Here is a 25,391-nt window from a genome sequence, read left to right as displayed (position 1 = left end):
TGAAACAATTCTGTTATTCCCATCATTTCTGCCCATTTCACATCCTCCTCTCTCAGACTTAGCAGACAGTGCAGAAACTCTCCATCAGTATGTGTCAGGCCTTTGCTGAGTCAGGCAGCACCATTTATCTACCATGGTTCACCCTTGGTGGGGGTTGACATGTTGCACCTGGTGTCTAGTTAGAAGTATGTCAGCCTGGTCTCTGACCTCAGTCTGCTGCTCCCTTGTTCTCTGACCTTGGACATTTCACTTCTCAGTGTCGACATCTGAAAGGCGAGATGGCTGGACTAAGTGATTCCCAGCAACTCAAACAGTCTATGATTCTATGAGTCCACGGTCGTTCTCCTCAAACCTGAGTCATGCAAATACTACTGTAATATGGCAAAAAAAAATTACTGTGCACCACTAACTTATAGAAATTATTTTTATTATATTGTTACTTGTGATGCACAAATGGAAAACTAGAAATGGCCTCCATCTGCCTTAGATCTGATTCAACAGTAAGACCAAAACAAACTAACGAATTGGACACGAAAACAATAAAACCCATAAAATTCAAATGAACAGCATTAATTTAACCTGGCAGATGATGTTATTTTGCTGAGATTACATTGCCTTTCAAAACGTAAATGCAGCACTGGCTCCTGAAGCCAATGGGCTCTTGGTTTGGGCATGTCCACACTACCCCGGCCCTGTGGGGACTCGCCCTGCCCACCACTTCCATCCACTTGAACTCGGGGAGTCCTTCCTGCTACAACAGGGTGCACGTCAGTTGGCCCTCACTTGCTCTGACTGTATCATTCACGCGCTTTCAGTCTGCTCTTCTTTTATTCCTTATTAGCCTATAACCACTGAAGGAGAGCTCCCTCCTTAAAAGCCAGGTGCAAGCTTGGGCAATGAAATCTTGTGAGGGGACTCTGCTACAAAGAGGACCGGTATGCAGGCATCATCTTTAAGATCATCATAAAAATGAAAGCACAAAAGAAAACAACAAATTTCAGGAGAAATTTTCAGACAGATCTGAAAATGTGTGTGCAGATCCCTCAGAGGACCACAATCTGCAGTATAGGAAATGCTGGTCTATGAAGAAAGGGAAGAAGATTGGGGAAACAAATACTATTATTAATGATTTTTCTAATAAACAGCTAACACTGAGCGCATATGCTGTGCTGCATAGTCTAGTAAATACTTTAGATGCTTCATCGTATTATTCACTGTGCCTTACATCTGTGTGTCTCAACCTTTGTTTCATGATTGCCCTCCCTCCAAGGAAACTTTTTAGACATTTTTCCTTATCACCCTCTAACTGAAATTGTAATACCAAAGATGTACTGCAGATTTGTTATGTACTGTGTATATATATATATCTCTGCTTTTTATATAAAAAGAGTAAGATTTTCACCCCCCTCCACCCCAAGAACCAACTTTTGTCCCCTTGGGGGTGATATCACCTCCATTAAGAATGTATGCCTTTTGATAAGCAAAGCATTCTTAAATGCCTGAGTATTTAATGAATTAACTAATTAAGGAAAGCAAGGTAACAGAGAGATCGATACAGTCCATCCTTGTTATGTTCCCTGAAGTCTCTGCAAACACTGAATTAACAACAGGGAATCACTGCTCTGAGGGGAAACACAGGATTAGGTGTCTGTGAGCCTCTGATCACATTTTTGTCAACCCATCAATACGTAAACTTGTTTTATGCGTGTTTTTAAACACACCTTGGAGTTTGGGATTGACATGTACACACTGCTATATTTAAATTAGATAACCAACAAGGACCTACTGTATAGCACACGGAACTCTGCTCAATATTCTGTAATAACCTAAATGGGAAAAGAATTTGAAAAAGAATAGATGCATGTATATGTATAACTGAATCAATTTGCTGTACACCTGAAACTAACACAACATTGTTAATCAACTATGCTCCAATATAAGATAAAAAAATTTTTAAAAAGAAAAAAAAATACAGACACCTTACTTAATATATATTGTTCATACATTAACACTGAACTCAAGGCCAACAGCACCGCGACTCAAGCCTACAGGAAGCTTACCTAACACATGTAAAGCCTATCACAGCCTTCCTGCACTTAGGAACACTAGACACCTAGCTCCTCAGCACTACACATTTCAAATCGTGAATTCACCAATAAAAACATAAAAATGTGAAACACGTGGCACTACAGAGACTATAAGGACCCTTACTTGCAGCATGAGAGCTGAAACAAGAAGTCACCTTGTTCAACCTCAGCTGGGATCCTGCACACCTGGCCACTCAAATTCTTCACCCTCTGTGCACATCCGAGGATGACCATGAAAGCATCGTGAGTCCCCTTCTGGGGTTACAAATAAATTTCAGCTAGTAGGCGAATCTGCAAATACAGGATCCACAAATAGTGAGGATTAACTACATATAATCTTGTATTAAATCTGGTTTCACAGCTTGTAACCAGCTTTCACGTACACTTAAGTGGGTACGGTGTAGGATCTAGAGTCAGGAGGCTGGGGTTTATATCTGGATTTGCCACTTACTAGTATTGAGCAAATTATAAAACCCCTCGATGCTTTAGTGTTTTCAGCTATAAACAGGGTGGGGTGAGATTAAATAAAATAATACAGATATATCACTTCGGAGAGTGCATTTAGAAAATACTCAATAAATCTTAGTATAATGGGTTTCATATTTTGGATACTATTAATATGCTCTTCTCTTCTGCCTTGCTTATGGAAGCATAACCATCTCCCCAGTGAGCTCAAGTGGAAAGGGAAAAGTTGTGTGTGTGTTGGGGGCAGGAGGAGAGGGAGCGCTTACAGAAGAACTGTCACGGGATGAACTCAGAAGGAAAGAACAAGGTGATACTTGGCTTCTAATAGTCAAAAACAAATCTGCTGTGTGACAATGTTTTTGTAAGCTAAGTTATTGTCTTAGGAAGGGACTGCCAACATATCTCACCTCCTTTAGCAAATCAAGGGCCAGACCTGTCAGATTAGATCCTGGAGTTTTATATAAGGGAAGTCCAGACCAGAGGGAGGTGGTGGGAAGATGGGGCAGGAAGCCCAGCCTAGGGAAATAAATGGAAAGGACCGGCGAAAGGGAAGCACAGGTAAGACATAGCCAGATTGCAACCTGTTTCTCTCTCTGGGCTTCCTCTGAGAGAGGGGGCGGTGTGTTAGATAAAGACGAGCAGCTCTGGGGACAGAGGGGTGCTGTCACCTCGCTCCCTATAATTAGCACACCGGAGAGCATCACCCTTGGACACCCCAGCACCAACCAGACGCACGGCCACGGCAGGCTGCAGGGTGGTCTGCCTGGACTCAGGGAGCTCCTGAGGTGCGACTTCCTGGAGTCGCCTGGGATCCCTTGTGGCAGCGACAGGACCCCAAGCAGAGGAGCGTCTGTTGGGGACCCGCCTAGGGGAGTCAGCTTAGCGGGTGTGATGCTTCTACAGCCAGAACGAGAGCTGATCACCACGGAGGGGTGCAGGGGAGGCACAGCCAGACCTGAGAAAACACTAACACCAGCAAGAACTGAGGTGCGCTGGTTTCAAAATATACCTACAAATTCTGTGACAGCCCCACTACAGAAGGCGGAGCTTCATCTCCCCTGCCCTTAAATGGGAAACGGTGGGGGGGGGGGGGAGGGCTCAGTCACCTATGTTTCCACATGCCCTCCAGGTGATTCAGATCTGCCACACGGTCTGAGAAGCAGCCAGGAGCTTCTGCTGGTGACCGATGCCTTGACCTCCACAGAAAGCTGTACCAAGAGCCCAGGAGGACCAGGCAAAGTGCTCAGCCCGGTGACCATCACACACAAGTGCTTAACAGACGTCAGCCGCCCTGTCCTGTATCCATCACGGCTGCCCACTTCTCATGCAGCTGGAGTGATCTGGGTTCGAGTGTTTCGAGCACCATCTCTGGAGTCTCTGGCTTCAAACCCCAGCTCTGCCAACTCCAAGCCACATGCGTTATCTATGAGCAAGTCTCTCAAACTCTGAATCTTGTTTCATCTCCTGTAATGTGGAGATGGAAACCTCTTTCACTTTTTGCAAATGGGTGTCATGGTGCCCGGGCTTTGACGTCCTTCTCCAGAGAAACAGAACTGATAGGAGATGTGTAAATATCTCCTATCAGGATACATGTAATGACCAGGGAAAATTATGCCATTATTTCTATAAATAAATAAATAAATAAATAAATAAATAGGGTTATTCATATATGCATATATGTAAGATACATATAGGGCTTCCCTGGTGGCGCAGTGGTTGAGAATCTGCCTGCTAATGCAGGGGACACGGGTTCGAGCCCTGGTCTGGGAAGATCCCACATGCCGCGGAGCAGCTAGGCCCGTGAGCCACAACTACTGAGCCTGCGTGTCTGGAGCCTGTGCCCCGCAACGGGAGAGGCCACGATAGTAAAAGGCCCGCGCACCGCGATGAAGAGTGGTCCCCGCTCGCCGCAACTAGAGAAAGCCTCGCACAGAAACGAAGACCCAACACAGCCAAAAATAAATAAAATAAATAAAAAATAAAGTAGCTATTAATTTAAAAAAAAAGATATATATATAATATCAACACATATAATATATATAGATACAGAGTCAGAGAGAGATTTAAAGGAACTGGCTCACAGGATAGTTGAAACTGACAAGTTGGAAATCTGTAGGGTAGGCAGGCCAGCAGGATGGAAACTCAGGAAGGAGTTAATGCTGCAGCCTTGAGGCAGAACTCCTTCTTTTCCAGTAAATCTCACATTTTGCTTTTAAGACCTTCAAGTGATTGGATTGAAGGCCCACGGTCCAGTCTACAGTAATCATCAAAAGTAGTCTCCTTAAGGTCAACTACTGCAGATGTTAACCACATTCACAAAACACCTTCACAGCAACACCTAGATTAGCGTCTGATTCCACAGCTGGGTACTACAGCCTGGCCCAGCTGACACATACAAGTGTCCATCACGACATCAGACCCACGGGAGTTTAAAATCCATGTTTACCACTTCCGTGCACCATGCCCGGGAGAAGGTCTCTCGAACTCTCTAAGCTTCACTGCCTTCATCCATAAAATACGGATAAAAACAAACAAACAAACAAACAAAACCAACTACCTATTTTCTCTACTAAGAATAGGGGAACTGTACCGCCACCTTTCAGGGTGGGAGAGGTTGCTATGAGCTAGGGGCTGTAAAGCATTCAATTACATCCGGTCCCGGCCAGAGTCCACCATGATTGTTTACTACTGACATATTTATCACCGTTCAATTTGTATCAGGAAACAAGAAATGAAATTTAAAACACTGATTATTATTTTACTATTATATAATAGTAAGTAAATATTACATACGCATATAAATTAAATTCTACATGCCTTATAGATCCAGTAAAAAATCCCTCAAGCATAAACAAAGTTGGCAATTCTGCTTTCTATCCAACTGCTACATGAAAGTTTGTTTATTTGACCAATGGCCAAAACCCCCATTAGGAGTTGTTAGCATATCCAAACTGTGCCTGCTGGATTTGGTACAGTAAAATTTGGCTTTTTATTGAATTTCCTCCCAAGTGGGCTAGAGGCCCAAATGAGGGCAATTGAACAAACAATTAGGTATCAAATATACAAATACCAAAGCAAGCGAAGATTAATAATGCACTGAAGTTGGTAAGCATTGTCTGTTAACAGGTGAACATACACACGTGTAAATGTGAACCACTGTACGGACAAATTAGTTGGTGGGTCAATCATTTCGGTCACTTGGGGCACACTGTTAACCCAGGAATGTTAGCAGAAGAATGTGATTCCAATCATTGACTCCTTCAGGCTTTCTGTTAAAGGGTGACAGGTTTTCCCAATGTCTGAAGAGAAGGAGAAATGTTCATTAAATGGGGATCCTATTAGAATAGGATTCTAAGTCTCTTTTAATATAAAAATCCCCATATATAAAATTGCAACACTAAGTTTCTTCTCTCTTCTGTTTCCCAGTGCCCAGGTTGACTGTGCAAATGCAGATGTTTAAAACAAGACAGTCAGACATTCCGTTGTTATTTATTGATAACATGAGGAAGGTAAAGGGGAAAAGAGAAAAGATCAATCAAGACATAACAGAAAAATGAATCAGTGGGGTCCTATGATTTCTAACATTTTCTTAAGAGTCCAAGAAATCCCTTGCAAAATTGACTCCCTTTATCAATTCCAGACTATATGCACTGAACTCATTCCTGCAGATTTCAGCCACAGACCTCTGACAGGAAATCTACAAAGGAGCACGTGGGCCCACGTGGTGAGGGCCTTAGCCCCTTACTTCCTGTTTCTCTCCGGCACCTTGTTTCCAAGCGGCTGCCGGTGCACCATGAGAGTCTGCTTTAATATTAAATGTCCACACCAAAGGAAAGAGAGTTTCTCTTTTTTTTTTCTGTATCTCAGAATTAGATCAAGGGAGCAGTGGGTCATGTTTGTGTGTTGAATTCACTGTTATTTTCCTGATTGTTATCTTGAGATACTTTCTTTATCTTCTTTGATCCACAGTTCGAATGTCTGTATATACAGAATAATAATATTAGTTACCTCAAAACATGATCTGGATTAATCCCTGGCCCAGGTGCATATTAGTTTTTGGAAAGAAACTGAACACATACTGTGAACGCGTATTAGCTCTTGCAGGCCAGCGGGGATTTAATAGATGAGCTCTCCAGAGTCGGAGACGCTGAACTAGAGTGAAATGAGGAGATCATCAAATCCTGAGCCCCTGCTTCACTTTATTGTGAGTGAAGAACAGTAGATGATGTCCTTTGCTTTGCTTCTCCATTTTTTGTTCTCTCCTGGTGAAGACTGGAAATACAGTCTCAGGAGGACAAGAAAAAGAAAGGAAAGGAAAGGAAATAGAGAACTCTCAGTCATGTTTTGATTTTTTTTCCCTTCCAAGCCATTTAATGTCCTAACTGGAACTTTCTTTACTCCAGTTTCCAAAGCACCTAACAAGTGACCTCAGGGCCACTGAGCAGGCCACACATGCTGTAACTGGGGGGCAGTCCAGGCAGAAACAGGGAACAAGACCCGTTAACCGAGCACCTCCTTCACCCTGCCCGTGTGCTGGGCCCTTCCCCTACAAGGCCACAGTTCTCATAGGTTTATGTCCAGCCTGAGAAAAGCCAAGGATGCTTTTCAACATTTAGCTCATTGCTGAGAGAGGCAAGATCTGGTTCAGGGTGTTGGCATTTTTTTCATTATTTTAAAAACATATGTAACATAAAATTTGCCATCTTAACTATTTTTGACGTGTACAATTCAGTGGCATCCATTACATTCAGTGTTGTACACCCATCACTACTGTTTACAAACTTTTCCATTACCTGACACAGAAATTCTGTACAATTACCCAGTAACTCCCCATCCCTCTGTCCTCCAGCCCTTGATAACCTCTAACCTGCTTTCCATCTCTACAAATCAGCTTATTCTAGATACTTCATATAAATGGAATCATACAATCTTCATCCTTTTGTGTCTGGCTTTTTTCACGTATCATGTTTCCAAAGGTTCATCCAGATTGTAGCCTGTATCAGTACTTCATTCCTTTTTCTGGGTGAATAGTATTCCACTGTGTGTATGTACCACTTTGGGGGGCATATTGATGGCCACTTGGGGTGTTTCCACCTTGTAGCTACTGTGAATGATGCTGCCATGCCAGAGGGCTGGATTCAATACTTGTGGTTTTTAACTTTGAAACTTCTAGTGCTGCTTGTTTCCAGCTGAAATCAGATCCTGAGGGCTGCGGCTGGAGCAGACGAACACAGTACACAGAGTTCTTCCAGGAGAGGAACAGGGACAACCCCGCGGCTGAGTCAGCAGCTCCTCCGGAGCCACTTACTTACGATCCTGCAGCAGCTTCCAGGATGGGCTGCCAACCGGCCCACATCACAGACGCTAATAGAGCAGCACAGGGCTTTGGGATCCGAACACACACCTGCTGCACAAAGCTTGGCTCTCCCGAAGCCCGTGGGACTTTGATTGGAGCTGGACAGCCAGGAGATGGCCTGGGGACGTCCCCTTTGCCCTCTACCTGGGGATGGTCCACATTCTCTCTAGGAAAGGCAAGAGCTTCGGCCTCAAGGCAGACAGCACAGGAGCGGGAGTCCCCGTTCCAACACCACACAAGTGAAACCATGATGTGAAATGCAAGCCTGGGCTTAACCACACACGACCCTGCAGGGTATCTAGTCATTTAAGTGGCATTAGCTTAGAAGCCAAAGGCTAAAGAGAGAAAGAATTAAATAGAAATGATTTAAGTGATCAGCAATCATTCCACATTCTAGTGTCACGCTCTTTTTACCTTGGTGAGGAAAGAAGGTTTTCTTAGCCAAAATGTCAATTAAAGCCAATCTTTTCTGCATTACTCCCAGAGGCTGTGATTAGTAAAAAGAAAAAGAAGGAAGGCACACGATTCCGACACAGCCCTCTTAAACGAATCCACGGAAGGCAGCAGGATGGCTGCAAATGTGACTAAAGCTGGAGGTGCGGCCCAGGGCATGGAGCCCGACTGCCCATTGCTCGGACCCACATCTTGGCTTTGCCACTAACTAGCTGGTTGAGCTGGTGGAAGTTTTTTTACTTTCGGAGACCCTCAGTCTCTCCATCTGTAAAATGGTGTACTGGGAAATATAAACTCATAGAAACAGCTATGAGAGTAAAATGAGGTCAATTCTATAAGGCATATACATATAATAGATACTTAATAGATGTTAGATGTTAGCTATTATTAACCACCCTCCCTACTTTTATTCTTAATCAATAATTCAATTTAATTCAGCAACTACATGCTAAACCTACTGCATGTGAAGGATTATGATTAGCACTACAAAAAACAAGACAGTCTATACTGGGTGAGGATATAAAAACACAGACACACAAATAGAATTGAACATAAATGCAGTAGGTTTAAGTTTTTAAATAGGATCATTAAGTGATATTCCCAAATACTATTTGATTCATAAAATTTCATTGCTTTTCAGTATGACTGCTTTTTTCTTTTATAATGATGTTAAAAATATGTAGGGAGATCAGCTCGGTGCTCTGTGACCACCTAGAGGGGTGGGATAGGGAGGGTGGGAGGGAGGGAGATGCAAGAGGGAAGAGATATGGGGACATATGTATATGTATAACTGATTCACTTTGTTATAAAGCAGAAACTAACACACCATTGTAAAGCAATTGTACTCCAATAAAGATGTTAAAAAATATATATATATATGTAGGTTGATTATAAACAAACTCAGTCTGTCTTCTCCACTGGATTCTCAACTTCACAAGGGTAGATTCCATACCTATTTTGTTCACTGCTCTACTCTCCAAAGCAAGCACTGTGCTTGGCGTATTATGGTCAATCAGTACATGTGTGTTGAATGAATTGGCATAAGACTGAAGGACTGACTGAGTGAATAAACTGGAAATTCACTCCTAATGGAATAGCCCTGTTCTCATAATATTTCCTAAAAAGCACTATCCCTTCCTTACGGGCACCAGTTATATCTATGTTACTCCAAAAGTTAGTCTTTACATAATGGCTATGTGTTGAGCATGCAAAACAGAACTTACAAAATTCATACAGATTTCCAGTAGTGACATACTGTATAGTACTCTGTATTAGCTTCCTAGGGCTGCTGTAACAAATTATCACTACCTGGATGGCTTAAAACAAGAGAAGTGTATTGTCTCACAGTCTTGGAAGCTAGAAGTCTGAAATCGAGGTGCCAGCAGGGCCGTGCTCCCTCCAAGGGCTCTAGAGAGAATCTGCTCCATGCCAAAAATCTCTCTTGGCTTCCGGCAGTTGTCAGCAATCCTTGGCACTCCTTGGTTTGTGGCAGCATACCTCCTATCTCTGCCTGTCACCAAATGGCCGTCTTCCTTCTATGTGACTCTGTATCCCTTCTTAGAAGGAGGCCAGCCTTATGGAATTAAGGGCCCACCCTACTCCAGTGTGCCCTCATCTTAATCATTACACCTGCAACGACCCTATTTCCAAATAACGTCACATTCTGATGTTTCAGGAAGGGAGGGGGAGGACGCTCTTCAACCCAGTAGATTCCCCAACACCATTTTCTGCAGAATGAAGCAGAAAGCAGAAAATCCTACCCTGAGTCTATCCTATGAGCATCTACTCAAGTCTCATTGCATGGCAGTATTATTATGAGAGGAGAAGGAAGATGAGCCATAAGGTTTAATGCATCATGGAATGCAGAAGTCCTAAAAGAGTCTCCCAGCACGCGAAAAAGCAAGCACTTGGCGCTCCATCACAGGTGGTTTTAAGTTGAAAAGGCCAGGCAATATTTCACCAAAGGCACCAAGGCGGAGCCTGGCTCCCCCAAGCCTCACACCCACCTGAAAGGGCCTTCAGGCAAGTCCTCCAGAGTTAACACAGACGTCAGCTGACACTGAGACCGATGCCGCTGCCGCTGCTGACAGATGGTGCTTCACAGCTGGGTTTCTGAGCAGAGTAATGAGAGGATCAGAGCACGGACAGGCGAAAGGGTCGTGCGTCGGCACAAGAATTTCCATCATACTGCAAGTCATTCACAAGACAGTTTCACGCTAATAACAGCCTCACTACAATTTGCACCGATGATTTTCCTCCAAAGTTCTGAAGGACTGCTATGTCCCAAAGATCATGAAGAAGACCGTGCCTGGCTTAATCCAGATGGGCAGGGAAAGACAAGAGTTCTTTTTGAAGTTCAAGGCTGTTTCAGCAGGATCTGAGGGCAAATGCAAAGCCACATGCTTGTTTCCTGGCATCAAGAGGCTCAAGTGACAATAAAGTTGTAAGTAAGTGCCTCTTCTTGATTCACCCACTCATTCATTCAACATCCCGTGTGCCAGACACCATGTCCAACACAATTCCATCATCAAGCCAGCTTGGTGACAGAGGTTACGTTACTGCAGGACATTGAGGACAGGGAAAGAGTGGAGAAAATACCAACTTCACCTTTCAACAGAAAGCGTTGTAAAGGGACAGGCAGCAATATTTTGTGGCTTTAGAGGACCCAAACCCAGTCTGTGTCTGACAATTACAGACCTTTGTACCCTATAGCCACTCATTGATTTTAGGGATTTTATACAAAGCATGTTTATTTGTGTTTACCTTAATTATCTGTGATGATCTACCCAAATTCGTGGAAATTCTGAATAATAAAACTTAAAAGGCATTGACTCTCCTCCTTTCACACATAAGCAGTAAGTCTGCCAACGGTGAAAGAGGGAAAAAAGGGCTATACTTTCAGATCTTAATCTTATTTAATACAAGACAATCTTAGGATCTTATTATGTTTCCCATCCCACACGGCCCATTTATTAGAAAGTCATGAGCAGAAGTCTACTGTCAAAATTCTGTAAAGGGAATTAAGAAAGATCCAAACAGCCCTGCTTGGCAAAGAAGATTACAACAAGCAGGTTTTCCTGCCACAGAGAAGACACAGGCACTAAATACCGTTAAGAAATCACTTAAAGTGAAGAAACCAGAATTCATAGCTCGGATCCACACTTACTCCCTGACTAGCTGGGCGGTCCTGAAGCTACTCAAGACTTTTCAGCAACAATCAGTGCGGCATATCAGACCGGGGAGAGGAATATCGGAGGAGGTCGTCTTCAAGATCCCTTTCCACTCCCACATTCTCTATTCCTCCTTGACTCAAAAAGTTACCAACCCTCTAGCAAAACTAAAAACCACTTTACAACCACAAACCAGGACCCTACAAGTTAAAGGTCAAGTGAAAGAGCTAGAGTTATTAACCAACTTCCTCCTTCCTCAACTGAATAGAAATCCTATATATATATAAAGAAACTTATACATAAAAATTTCCTGGGTTATTTCACTGCCATGTCTTCCCTTTGGGCGTGTGACTTCTGACCTTGCATGTCCAGTGTGATCTTTCTTAGTGCCCAAATGAAAGACCCAATTTTATTACCTGCCATGCTCCCTAAGAGTATCATTCTTCCCCTCCTACATCTCTTCCACCTTCCTTGGGTTGGGAGAAGGCTCCCTTGGAACCACAGTGGGAAGCCACCAATCTATTTCATAGAAGGAGAGGCAACCATTTCTGCCAATAGGCATCTCTGAGCACAAAGCAACTGAGAAAATATGAATGGCAGCAACAGAGTACTTCACAGATAGCCAGAATCCTTCTAAATCAGAACTGGAAGGGAGGAGAGGCCAAAGCAGTACATTGAGTGCAGTGATTGCCCCCACCCTGAATCCATTGCATCCCCCTGCCTTTGTGTAGCTCTCTCATGACTGGGTGACAGTGAATTCACCTCTGTCTCCAGCAGGGAGCTCTGCCTGTCTTAAGCCAATCAACATGAGCCTATCCTCACTGACCAGTGATTGACTAGGCAGATACAGAGGGGCAGTTAAATGGCCAAAGTAGTCAATGGTAGGGAAAAAGGTGCTCTCTCTCTCTGGATTATAACCCTAGGAGTTGTTAGCAACCATATTGTATCAAAAAGGAGCATCCACCTTACCATGAAGATGCATGCAGCAAAGCAGAAAGACAGAAAGAAATCAGGTAAGAACATCCCCAAGACACAAACCAGTTCGAATCGGTCCTGACGCTCACCCTGCTACTGGATTTCTGTTATGTGAACCAATAAGAAACAAAGGAAGAGCCTGTCTGCTGCACCTGGTGATCAATGTTGGAATTGCAGAAATGTATGCTTAACAAAGATAAAACTTAGAATTCAAGAAAAAAAAATTGGGAATTCCCTGGCAGTCCAGTGGTTAGGACTCTGCGTTTTCAGTGCAAGGGCCTGGGTTCTATCCCTGGTCCGGGAACTAGGATCCTGCAAGCCACTTGGTGCAGCCAAAAAAAAAAAGAAAGAAAAAAAAAAAAATCATCCTAAAGATTTTTTTTCTACGTGAAAAAAATATGCTGCAATTTTTTCCTGTAGAGACTGACTCTGTGAAAGGTGGAATAAGCATAAAGTAATATTTTAACAGTGATGAATTGTAACTTTTAAAAAAGCACAACCAAGTAAAAATAAGAAGCTGTATATATAGCCACATGATAAATTTGATAAGGCTTCCAGACCCTGTGAAATAGTTTAATTTGCTCTGGGCAATGAACAGATGACTTGGTAGGTCTTTCTTCTTTTAAAAACTTTAATTCAGCTTCCACCTACAATCTGTGTTGTATTTTGCAAAGCTTTATGCATTAAAAAAAATCGCTCTCCCTAAATTTTGCATTTACAGCCCTTTTATCATATAAATTGCGGTCATAACCTAACTTAAGGTTTGCAGGGGCCAGTGAAGCGAAACGTCTGGCTTCCATAAAACAAGAAACGTTAAGCAAAATAAATCCTGCCTGAAACTAGAATAGTTCTTGAATACAGCAACTTAGGAGCTAATCTCTCCTCTCTTTTGAAAATATAACAGCTTTGCCTTTTAGCCAAAATAGATCAAATACTCCACCAGTAGCTGTTGTTCCTTTACTTCATTCTCTTTCTGGACGTACAGATACTTGATTAATAACTGTAAAACTCCCTAGAATTCTTGTCCCAAATTCTTCTAGTACAAAGGCATCGCTTCATCCGTGAAGGTGACAGGGACATTCTGACTACCCCATTTTGTCTGAAGGAAGAACAGGTCACGGGGATCTGACATTTCAAGCTGTGCATCAATGTCTTTCTCTACTCCAGGGCCTTCCTTCTTCATTCACCTTCTTGTAAAATTATTATACTCATCCTAAAAATCGAATACATTTTGTGGAACCCCGATGGAAATTCTAGGGGATGTTTATGATACGAGTATGTTCATAAAGACTTTGTTGGAATGCAACTTACAGGGCCTTCACTTATTTAAATAAAACGTAAACATTTCAGGCATTTGTGATGGTACTGTTTTTCTCAGTGTGATGACAGCTAAGGAAATGTTTTCAGATGTATGGTGTGAGATGGGCAGAATAATCTTGCCTGCCTCCAGAGTTCTATCTTTTACAGTAAAGAGATGGAATTAAATATTTTGCCCTGTCTTCCCCCTCTTCCCTTTTTACCCCTCCTTCCCCATCTTCTTGAGGTGTCATAGACGATGATACACACATCACCAGATCGTATCACCAGCCCAGTTTAAACCCCTTAACAGTTTCCCATTGGGTTTTGGCTTAAGCCCAAACTCTCTACTACGGCCCATGAGACTCTGTGTGAGAGGAGCAACTGCCCTCCTCCCGGAATGCACCCTGAGGGTTCCCCAGAGAAGGACTCTGTCTGTGGAGATCACTGCTACCCACAGTGCCAGCTACTTGAAGACCCTCGATACAGACCTGTTGAATGAACAAGGTAGTAGCTATCAGGTAAACACAGACTTTGCCTTTTTAGTTTATCCAAATTATAAAACTAGCAAGTTTTCAAAATACAAAGAATCAAGTACAGAAAAATAAATTTAACATAGATCAGTATGAGACAATGATTTAGTAAAGAGTCTGAATGTTGAACATTTTTAAAAAATGCCACTTGTATCCTTTAAATCCATAGGAAAACTACTTAAATCTGACAGTGGTTAAGAGAAAAACAGATACCTGAGAATAGACCAGAAAATAAAATTATTTGGAGGTAGAGAAAGGGGATGCTTTTTTTTTTTTCTTTTTGAAAAGTCCCCATTTTACTCTTTCTTTTGAAGGCTGGCAAGTGTCTGAAGACCACAGAACTTAATCTGAATTCATTAGACAGTGCTTTGATTTACCACAGTATTTGCCATCAAAAGAAGGTTTCATTTATTTACAGTATTTGACAGGAAGGAAACAATGCTGATTTTTTTTAAATGTTGCTTTGTATATTGCAATATTTTTGAGGGCAAGTTTATTATGCTTTTATTTTACCGTTTGGATATGGTGAAATATCCAATCATATCCATAAATGGTGTAATAATTAAATGTGTGCAAAACTTGCAAGGATTTTGAAATGGACCAGTCCTACACCATTTATGGCATATAAAGGTACACCAATTAAATCAGAAATACCAGTGGAACAGAATGGAGAGCCCAGAAATAAATTCGTATATAAACAGTGAAGACAGAAAAGTAACCCTGAAAATCAGTGAAGAAGGAAGAATTAATAACTGGTACTGGGACAATTAGGTATCTATTTTTTAAAAATTCATATCCTCATCTTACTCAAAAAACAAAGTATAAAACTCACAAGATATAAATTCAAAAGAAAACAGAACTAAATATTTATCAAATTTCTAGAAGGTTATAAGCCTATTAACCTAAAACCAACAGAAGAAAGTACAAAGAAAATTATCAGGACATTCAACCATATAAAAATTTCAAACTTCCGTATAAGAAAAACAAACAAATAGCAACAAATGTAATTGAAGCCAAACAACCCTTTGGGGGAAAAAAATCACAAGGGGCAAATGTCTTTATTCTCCAAAGAACTCATAGGAATCACTTGAAAGACACTAAGACTAGCATATAAGTTGCTAAAAAAGATGACAATAGGCTATTCACCGAAGAAACACAAGTGGTGGAATAGAAGCTGAAACATAATCTAACTTGCTCATAAAGAGACAAAACAAAACAAGAAGATACCACTTATAGTCCATGCGTTTGCAAAATGGTTTGAGTGAGAATATCCATTGCATGGCTGCAAGAATAAACAGATACAAGGACTTTAAAGTATCCGGCAACATGCACATCAAAAAGCCTTGATACGATTTAAACCTTTTTATCCCAGCAAGTCCACTTCTCCTTAAATTAACAGAAGCAGTCTGCTCCTTTCTTACCTACTGTATCCTTGAACTTGCCTTTGAAAGTAAATATACGAAAGTCAAGGAGCATGTTAGGAGGCAGCACTGGCTGGATACATCATCTGTGGGCCCCAGAGCAAAACGAAAATGTAGGGCCCTTATTAAGAAATGATTGGGACTTCCCTGGCGGTCCAGTGGTTAAGACTCCGAGCTTCCACTGCAGGGGGCGCGGCTTCAATCCCTGGTGGGGAACTAAGATCCCGAAGGCTGTGCGGTGCAGCCAAAACAAAAAACAAAACAAAACAAAATGATTAGGAATTTCAAGAGGGCAACACCAGAGCAACAAACCAAGCATGGGGCCCTTTTGAACACAGGGCAGAAAACTCAAGGAGCTGGCCCTGTCGGGGGGAAATCTGTACCCACATTGCTGGGATGGGGGTAGGGGAAGGTCCATGTTTGCACTGCCCCTCTGATCCTGCTTAGTGGATGAGAGCCTTGGGAGGCAGTAGGAAGAGAGGGTGGGTGCTGAGAGGAAGTGGCCCTTTTCTCCCTGAGGAGAGAGTGAGAGTAAGATCCTAGAGATGATGCACCTGAGTAGACACTGGTACCAAGGCCTGGGCATTTACTAGGGCAGCCCTTGACATTCTCATCTCTGCGTGGAACTTAGTCAGCATCTAGAATGGGAGTCTGGTCACTCTCCCTTGCCCCTGTGCTGCAAGGGAAGTCAGATATTTAGCCTCACCAGCTTTGCCCACCTCCAGCCCAACCCTCTCTTGCCACTGGATGGGTAGGGTGGCCAGGCCAGCAGAGGGGCTGGCCTTGCCCCTGGAGCCTGATTTCTTGGTGTCTCTGAAATCAAGGAGGGCCATCAAAAAGGGATTTTGAGATAACGGATAATCATCAAGACTCTTTGTATGTTGTTGAATAAATTCAGCATACAAAAGTCATTTAGGAATAGCAATATATCGTATATAAAATTTTGTGAGTATTTGGAAAGTTGAATCCATCTTTATTTTAATGTAGGGAAACACATATTTAAAAATACAGAAGTGAAGAATTAGTGACTACTTCTGAATAATTAGTTGCCTATTTATTAACAAAACAAAACAAGCACTCTGTACACACAAACACACACGTATCTTCCTATTACACAAAATTAAATGATTTGTTCATCCACAAGCATCAGAATTGACCTTAAAATGTCTTTTTCTTATTATTTCAAAAGCAATCCTCAGCCATTTTGGCATGACCACACATCCTGATTTAGCAGGGGTTGAGACAAGACCCCTTGTTCTTACAGACAAGAGGGCTTCATTCTAATCTGAACTTTGTACTTGAACAAACAGTTCGTATTTGTGAGCCTCCATTGCTTCTTCTGTCCTGCAGGAAGATTAGGGCTGAGTACTCCCCACTCTCTCATGGCAGCCAGCCCCTGCCGAGCACGTTCTGACATCTCGTTATTCTACTGAATCCTCACGGCCACCCTGTGAGACAGGACCTGTGTTACTATCCCCATGGTCCACACAAGAAAACTAAGGCATAGACTGTGTAACTTTTCCAAAGCTTGCAAATGAAACCATCAGGCATTAGTGACCTTGGTCACCACACTATATTCCCTTAGATTTTTATTACAGGCTCTTGGGGAAAAGCCCAAGGGCAGGAATCAGTGCACTTGGATTTGAATCCCTTGTCATTTATCACCTCCTTGACTTTGAAAAGATACTTAACTCTGTCTCAGTGGGCTTATTTATAAAATGAGGTCCCAGAGTGGTGAATCAATACCTACAAAGCACCTAGTTCTATGCTTGGCCCATAGCAAGCGCTCAGTAAATGCTACCCGTTAATAATGTTCCAAGAGTGTAAATCGATACTTCAAAATTAAGGTCCTAGATCAGCACTTTGTCCAATTTATTTTGCAGTAATAATCAGTATAAAGAATTCAGACTAGGTCTCTCTAAGTGGTTCTTTTGTCCCTGTATTGGCCAATTCGATCTGCCTATAACTCCCCAAACTCACTTCGTGCCTTGTTTTCATGCTTTTGCTAGCCTAGAATGGCATCTCTTCCCTTCCTAAACATGACCATTATCTATTATCAACTCTTCCACAACAGCCTTCTCCAGGTCTCGGGGGCCCCTCCCCACTTGGTACCATTTACAGTCATCTGGCACTTAAAATGTAATAATCACAACGGATATTTACAGCCATCACAGGAATATACCAATTTGTTTTTATGTAGACTTTCTCACTGCACTGGCATTCCTATCTTCTTAACACACCCTGGGATCATAGCCTCTCATACACTGCAGGTGGCAAAAAGACTACACCCTCAGGAAACGTTTACTGCTTTAGTCTACTTTCTAGACAATGCTCTAGAAAATGGGAAATGAAAACAAGAAGGTCACAGTGGACCTCTTTGTCACATGCAGGTCTATTTTTTAAATGTAAAGACTGACCAAGATTCTACATTAGTGTGTGCACATTCGTGCAGGAGCATAACCAAGTAACTAAAGTTAGTGATGCAGATGGACACAGAGAATTAGAGGAGAGACGCAGCATTTCTGTTGCAATCGAGAACTTCTGTAATATGCAAAGAAGAGAGTCTGGCATTTTTGTCAGCAGCAGCTGGAATATAGTGTGCCACAGTACAGATTATTATGGTCGGTCTGAAATTCTGAAAACCGGAATTCTGGAGCATGTCCACGGCCACCTGTGAGTCTCTATTTTGGACCTGCCCCTTCTCAAGCATCAGTGTCTATGGGTCCCTTAAGCCCATCCTCAGCTTCTTTATCCAAGGCAGAGCCCACAGATGCGCTGCACCGTTCCTCTCCATCCCCAGTGTGAGCTGGGAATGGCAATCCACGCTCCTCTTCCTGTCTCTGAATTACACGCATTAGGAATATAGACTGTCTGGTGATGGCTTATGAGCAGTCCCATCCTTCGTGCAAAATCTACCTCCTTCAACGCCAAGGAAGGACTAGAAACACCATTTCAAAGAGTGGATGTTAAGTTTACTAGCTTGACCTCCCAAGATCAGAACAGATACACTTTTAACCTTTTCAACTGTTTACTTTTCAAATGCCTTACGAAATTCTTCACCTCCTTGACCCATAATATGTCCTCCCTTTATATACAACCAAGACATTAAACCTCCAGCTCAGCCATCTCAGCCTCATGATGTTTTATGTTCACTGCATGGTGTAGAGGTGGACGCAAATGCCTTACAACCTACCTAATCAGTCTCACTAAATCAACTCAGGCCCACTATCCCATCAACAACTAAATATTAAGTGTCTTATGTATATAGAACATATTATGGCATCAGACAACATAATTTAGCTTAAGGAAAAAAATCAGTTGACTGGATCTTTAATATTGCATAAGTTACCAAAAAACCACCATTTTTGTAGGGAAAAAAAGAGTCAAAAGTCAACCACTTGACATGGTTCGACCTAATTATAAACATTTCTAGGGGATTACACTAAAAGGGTGGTGATCAGCATGAGGTAACTAAATTTCATTGGATGGTGCCCAAGATAGAGTCCCACATACTGAATTCTCCTCTACAGCATACGGTGTCATAGTGAGCTACCAACGAACATGTTTAGAGAAATAACATATATTTAGCCTAAAGAGAGAAAATTCACAAACCTCCAATAAGCATAAAAATATTTGTTATACTGATTAAATAAACAACAACCAAAGCTGTACATCTTTAAGTCCATCTCCTATGCTATTTAACTTCTTACATAACTCTTGGGAAAATCAGCTTATTAATTTCTAACCTAAATCTTTGTGTCAGAAAACTTAATGAGAATTCCACGCAGAGCACAGAAAGACTAAGGTCTGCTTATTTCCAAAGAAGAGGTAAGTGACAGAAGTATTTGGAGGAAGTGGGAGAGAGGAAGGGCCACATAAGGGAACACAGTGGTAAGCAAATGTTCACCAGCTGGATTCTACTGCAGCTAACTAGTCTTCAGTCAGTCATTTTTCATTTGAAAGGCTCTAAAATTTCAAATGTTTGCTTGTATTGTTGTCCTATAAGGAGAATGGTTTTACTGCTTATCCTTGAATACTTCCCAGAATTCAAGATAATTATACTCATGCAGCAGCATAATGTGGAAGAAAGACACTTCCCTTGGGTTTGAATATGCATATTTTATCCTGGAGTCTGTCGTTCATCAGCATTCTTTTTCTTTTTCGTTTTCAAGTACAAAGAAACTTTTAGCTCTAGGCTAAAATGTGAAGTAAGTACAGCATTAGTTGTAAATTTCTCCAAATAATAAAATAATCTCTCACTGATAATTTTTTTTCCTTCTATGTGGTTAAGCTGAGCTAAATGTTAGGAGTAGAATTTCAGTGTTTTTTTTTTAATTAAAGTATAGTTAATTTACAGTGTGTTAGTTTCAAGTGTACAGCAAAGTGATTCAGTTATACATATACATATATATATATATTACTCATATTCTCATTTATATATATATATATATATCTCCATATTCTTTTTCAGGTTCTTTTCCATTATAGGTTATTACATGATACTGAGTATAGGTCCCTGTGCTATATAGCAGGTCCTTGTTGTTTACCTATTTTATATACAGTACTGTATATATTTTAATCCCAAACTCCTAAATTATCCCTTCCCCCCACCTTCCCCTTTGATAACCATAAGTTTGTTTTCTATGTCTGTGGGTCTGTTTCTGTTTTATAAATCAGTTCATTTGTATCTTTTTTTTTTTTTTAGATTCCACATATAAGCGATATCATACAATATTTGTCTTTGTTTGACTTTCTTCACTTAATAGAATTTCAGTTTTTTAATCTATGTAGAAAGCAAAAATACAAAGACTAAGGGCTTGGACTAAATGGGTAGACAGATGTTCTCTTCCCTCTGATGATTGAGGTCTCCAAATCAGTTACTATAAAACATATGCAGGGGCAAATAACACACCATTACCACAAAGCTTTCAGGGGCACCCATATTTTACATGAGGAGCCTGAAATTAAATGGCTAAATAGTGTGGATTTTAGGCATTCTAAACATAGGAGGAAAGAATATCTGTGATGGTTTCAGGCAGTGTACTAGGGATTTTATATACAAAATCTAATTTAATCTTCACAACAAGCTTATGAACCAAGCCTTATTATCTTCATTCCCAAGGTGAGAGAATCAGAGCAGAGAAGTTTAACTTTCCCAGGGTCACAGTGCAATGCCATCCCAGAGCAGAACCAGGTCCACCTTTTCTCTGTAATCCTGAGCCACCATAAATTAAAAGGACAACTATGAAGTTTGGAGGTGGACTATATCAAATTGGAGCAGAGGATGAACAGAAAGAAGACCTAGAGTCTAGTCCACGTTCTAGAATTTTCTAGCTAAGCGATTTAGGTTCTCTGAGCCCCAATTTCCTCAGGGCATGGACACAGTAGGCGGTCAATGAGCACCTACTGAGTCCAAATATTTCTATGAATCTCTGAGATGCCTTCAGTGCAGTGGCCTTCAGAAGGCCCTCCTTCCACAGTAGGCAGATGGCTAAGTAGGGGGCCAATCTCATTTCTCACAAATCTCAAGACTCACATTACAAGGTCTGGGCCAAAGGGGACTGATGTCATTGAGCTCCTGGACCTGCCAAGTGGAGAGAAATGGAAGCTGACACTTCCAGAGTCAACTCTGGTCTACTCCTAAGGCTTCCACTACTCTGAGCTTCCCTCTTTGTCCTAGTCCTAAACAAGGAAATTATTTCCATTTTTTAAGGTGAAATTTGCACTTTAATGGCTTGCCCCATGACCTGTAAAAGTCTCCAGTCTTCTTGTTTGTTTGTTTTTTGGCTGTGCCGGGTCTTAGTTGCAGCATGCGGGATCTAGTCCCCTGACCAGGGATCAGACCCGCGCCCCCTGCATTGGGAGCACACAGTCTTAACCACTGGACCACCAGGGAAGTCCCAATTCTCCAGTCTTAACCAAGATCTATCACAACCTGCTTCTACTTATGGAAAAAATGGTGTCTCAGTCATTCAGGTCGGGGGAGATGCTGAGCCTCAGAAAAACCAGATTCGAGTCTTTGACATACTAAGGGAATAAAAAGGGCAAGCTGTGGTCAATGTGGTCCAAAACTCACTCACACAATTAAAAATCTGCCTTCTTTACAGAATTCTTCATGCTGTAAAGACAAATGGGAAAAGAGGCAGGAAGTAAAACAATAATACAACTGTTAACTAGAAGCATTTCCCCAAACAAAGCTATCTGACTCACTACTTTATACAACAGACACTGACTTGGTCCCTGCTTTAACGACCAGACATTAGGAGCTGGGAACCTAAGAGCAGCAGCACCTCTGCTCTCAAGACATTTACAGTTCATGAAGGACTAACCCAATCAATGTAATCCTCTCTACAAATGCCAGGAATAAAGACAAGGTGCTCCGGAGTTCACCATATGTCCACCTAGTTCAGACTTGGCTGGGGGAATAAGGTGATCTGGAAATTTAGATAATGGTGAGAGCACATCCCAAGCAGAGTGAAGGATCCAGATGCAAAAGAGAACACGGAGCATTCAGGAACCACAGATAATCTAGTGGGGCCAGAGAAGGTGAAGGAAGGGAAGGAGGTGGGAGATGGTCATGAATCTTGAAATCTCACAGATTCTGGTGGGAAAACTGAACTACATCCAGGGAGCAGTGAGGCCCCTTTGAAGGGTTTGAACAAGCAGAGGGGCATATCAGGTGCAGAAAGGTAGACTGAGCTGCCATGTGGAGAATGGACCAAAGAGGGTACAATTGGAGGCAGTGAGACTGCTTAGAAAGATGTTACTGAAAGTAGCAGTGGTGGGTGCAGAGAGATGAATGGATCTGAGAGATGTGAGTCCAGTAGAAACACCAGGAATTTGTGATGGGACAGTCAGGGTGAGGCAGGTGTAACAGTCACAGGTGACACCCAGATGATCTTCTCAAGTGTTCAGAAGGGTAAACGTTGCCTAGCCTGCATGTCTGAGCAGTTGAAGACGGAAGGTTCTCTGAATCGTGCCTGCACCAAGATGCAACCAGAAAACGGACTCCAGTCCCTGCCATACACATCTGTCTCCCTCTTGGCACTCTCCCCATGCCTGTGGGATTCTCAAGCGCTCTTATTTTTCCTCTTCACCCTAGAGATCAGGTCCATCTGGGACTCAATAGCTTCCCTCCCCTCCACTTGCCTCTTCCACACATGTCTATATACCACTGTTGTCTCTCAAGGTCAAAGACAACTTAAAACATGTTGTAAAGAGAGATCAATCCTTTAAGAAAAAAAAAACATGGCATGGCCTCAGGATGGTGAATGAAGTGCCAATCTTGGTTCCCTTTTTAAACGCAGAGGATCCAGTTTTAGCCAGTTCTTCACAGTCCTATTCATTCGCTGTAGAGCAGATGAAGAAGCCCCTTGAACACGTGGCTGCAGGGTCCACGGCCGCCGTCTGCATCTCTTCAGCGCGTCATCACCTCTGATGACAGCACGGAGGACCTGCTGGCTGAGCCCAAGGCTGGCTTGGGAAACCCTACAGGGATGTTCAGAAAACAAAAGCAGCTACTTGGGCCACATGTTGGCCGGACTCTACTACCACCAGAAGGTACCCTGTCTTCCAGGTTTCTTTAAGGACAGCTTCCAAAGCCATTCCTTCTGATTTAAAGAATTAATAGGGAAGTAATGCAACTCATCCAGGCTCTTTAAGTGCAAATACTCAGCACCATGCTCCCCACATCCCATGTACCGTGTCCACCCAGGAACACAGGTGCAAATGGGCTGCTTACTAATACCCAAGGCCGCTACTGGGTGTCTGCGTCAAGAACATGGGGTGTCTTGCTATTCTTCTGCTTATATATTCATCCTTCTTTCTCACTGAATATATTTTATAAGTAATTCCATTACTTACAATAAGAAACCTTTTGAAATTTCCGTTAGGAAAGGGGTTTTTGTGATCCACGGTAGTTCAACGATTTCCATATGAAGAATAAAGAGGCAACAGATTAACAATATCAAAAGAAAGAGGAAAAAGGAGATAATTGAGTTTTAAAAGGAAAGAAATTGAACTAAAATCTTCAAAGTTTAAACAAAGGGAGCTTCTGGTGGCACTGGCCTTCAAAAACTCACATTTAAGTAATTATTCCATGGTTTGCATGGAAACCTAAGAGGGATAGAGGTCAGAGAGACATTTTACAACTGGGAGCAAAATCGTATATATATGACTTTATGTATATATATATATATCCATCTTCGTGCACATAAACCATTACTGAGTTGAGATTATAACACTAATTTTGTCTTGTGCCACAGTTTTTCTGTAATGCCCAGAGTCACGGATTTACACATCAATACTATAAAATGTGTAGTAAAATCAGCCTAAAATCTTTTTTAAAGTGATAACTTATTTGGGGAATAATAGCATTCAGTTGAAAAACTTGACCATTTAGTGCTGACAGTAAATAAATCACATGATGGTCTCTCCACAGCCTATCAACACTGAATAATAAATCTTTGAATTCAGCATTACACCAGACATAATGCTGTAAAGTAGGAGTCTAGTTTTAACTCAGTGACCTCAGTTTTGCCTCTGCTGGACAGTAAATCTGATGCAAAATGAGCAAATATGGGTGACTGAGTTTCAACCTGGCATAACAGTGAGGCTTTGTCAAGGATCCCAGAATTCAGAGAGTTTTTAGGAACCAAAAAAATGTTTGGAAAACAAAAACATATGCTAAACAGCTGGGGATGGGGGAATGAAAGGCTGAGAAGAGCTTTCACCTTAGCTAAGAAAACACGCTATTTAATGACTTTTCCTTTCAGCTGACCCATTCTCAGATTTTCTTTTTTAATCTCTGAAACTATTATCTCTAGAAGGCACATGTTAGATGAATAAAGATACATTCATTCATTCATTCAATTAATGTTCAACAAATTGTGTTTTTATCTCCTACTAGCTCTGGGACTCTGAAGAAATTATTTAACTTCACTGTACCTCAGTTTCGTCATTTGTAAAATGGGACAATGCCTGTACCTAACTTACAAGACACTTAAACCATGGCCATGCATCCTCTGTACCAGACACCATGCCAAAGCTGAGATTTACAACAGTGAATAAAGCAAACCAGATCCCCACCTCCAGGGAGGCAGAGGACATAATTAGGAAATAAAAATAAATACACACAGAATTTGAAAACCAACCAAGTACCTGGAGGAAATGCATAGGGTACTAATGAATAAAATGAAGGGGAGCTTATTAGATAGAGGGATCATAGAAGGCTTTGCTGAGTTGGGAATCTTTGATCTGAAATCTAAAGGTCCCTGGAGTGGGCCACGCAAAGAGAAGAGACTAGCCCACTTCAGGCCAAGGATTTGGGATCTACAAAGGACCTGACCTTGGAATTGGCCAGCTGTGTTCCAGGAACTGGGGAAAGGTAGGGAAGGGGCAAATCATGCAGTATCCAGAGGCAAAAATAAAGAATTTGGCTTTAGTGAGTCTATCCATATGAATTAGGAAATCACTGGATGGTTTTCCAGTGGGAAAATGACAGATCTTTGCTCTGAAAGACGATTCTAGCTGCTGGATAGTGAATGAACTAGGGAGGTTCAGAATGAAAGCACTGGGGGGTCTAGTGAAATTCTAGTGGGAGAGGATGATCGCTGGCTTAGGCAGTGACAGGGAAG

General features: G+C 41.9%; 1 protein-coding gene across 2 annotated transcripts in view; it reads right to left on the bottom strand.

Annotated features, from left to right (window-relative positions):
• FBXL7 (F-box and leucine rich repeat protein 7) overlaps positions 1 to 25,391 on the bottom strand; it is a 418,013-nt gene that overhangs the window by 305,605 nt on the left and 87,017 nt on the right. The window contains exon 2 of one of the 2 annotated variants that reach the window (XM_036849218.1): positions 10,368 to 10,473. The exons of the other annotated variant lie outside the window; for it this stretch is intronic. The gene's annotated coding sequence lies outside the window, so the exon portion shown is untranslated. The remainder of the gene's footprint in view (positions 1 to 10,367; positions 10,474 to 25,391) is intronic. 2 annotated transcript variants of the gene reach the window in all.

The sequence above is a fragment of the Balaenoptera musculus genome, chromosome 3, assembly GCF_009873245.2.
Source record: "Balaenoptera musculus isolate JJ_BM4_2016_0621 chromosome 3, mBalMus1.pri.v3, whole genome shotgun sequence".
Classification (NCBI taxonomy): Eukaryota; Metazoa; Chordata; class Mammalia; order Artiodactyla; family Balaenopteridae; genus Balaenoptera; species Balaenoptera musculus.
This window is presented reverse-complemented; position numbering and strand designations above follow the sequence as displayed.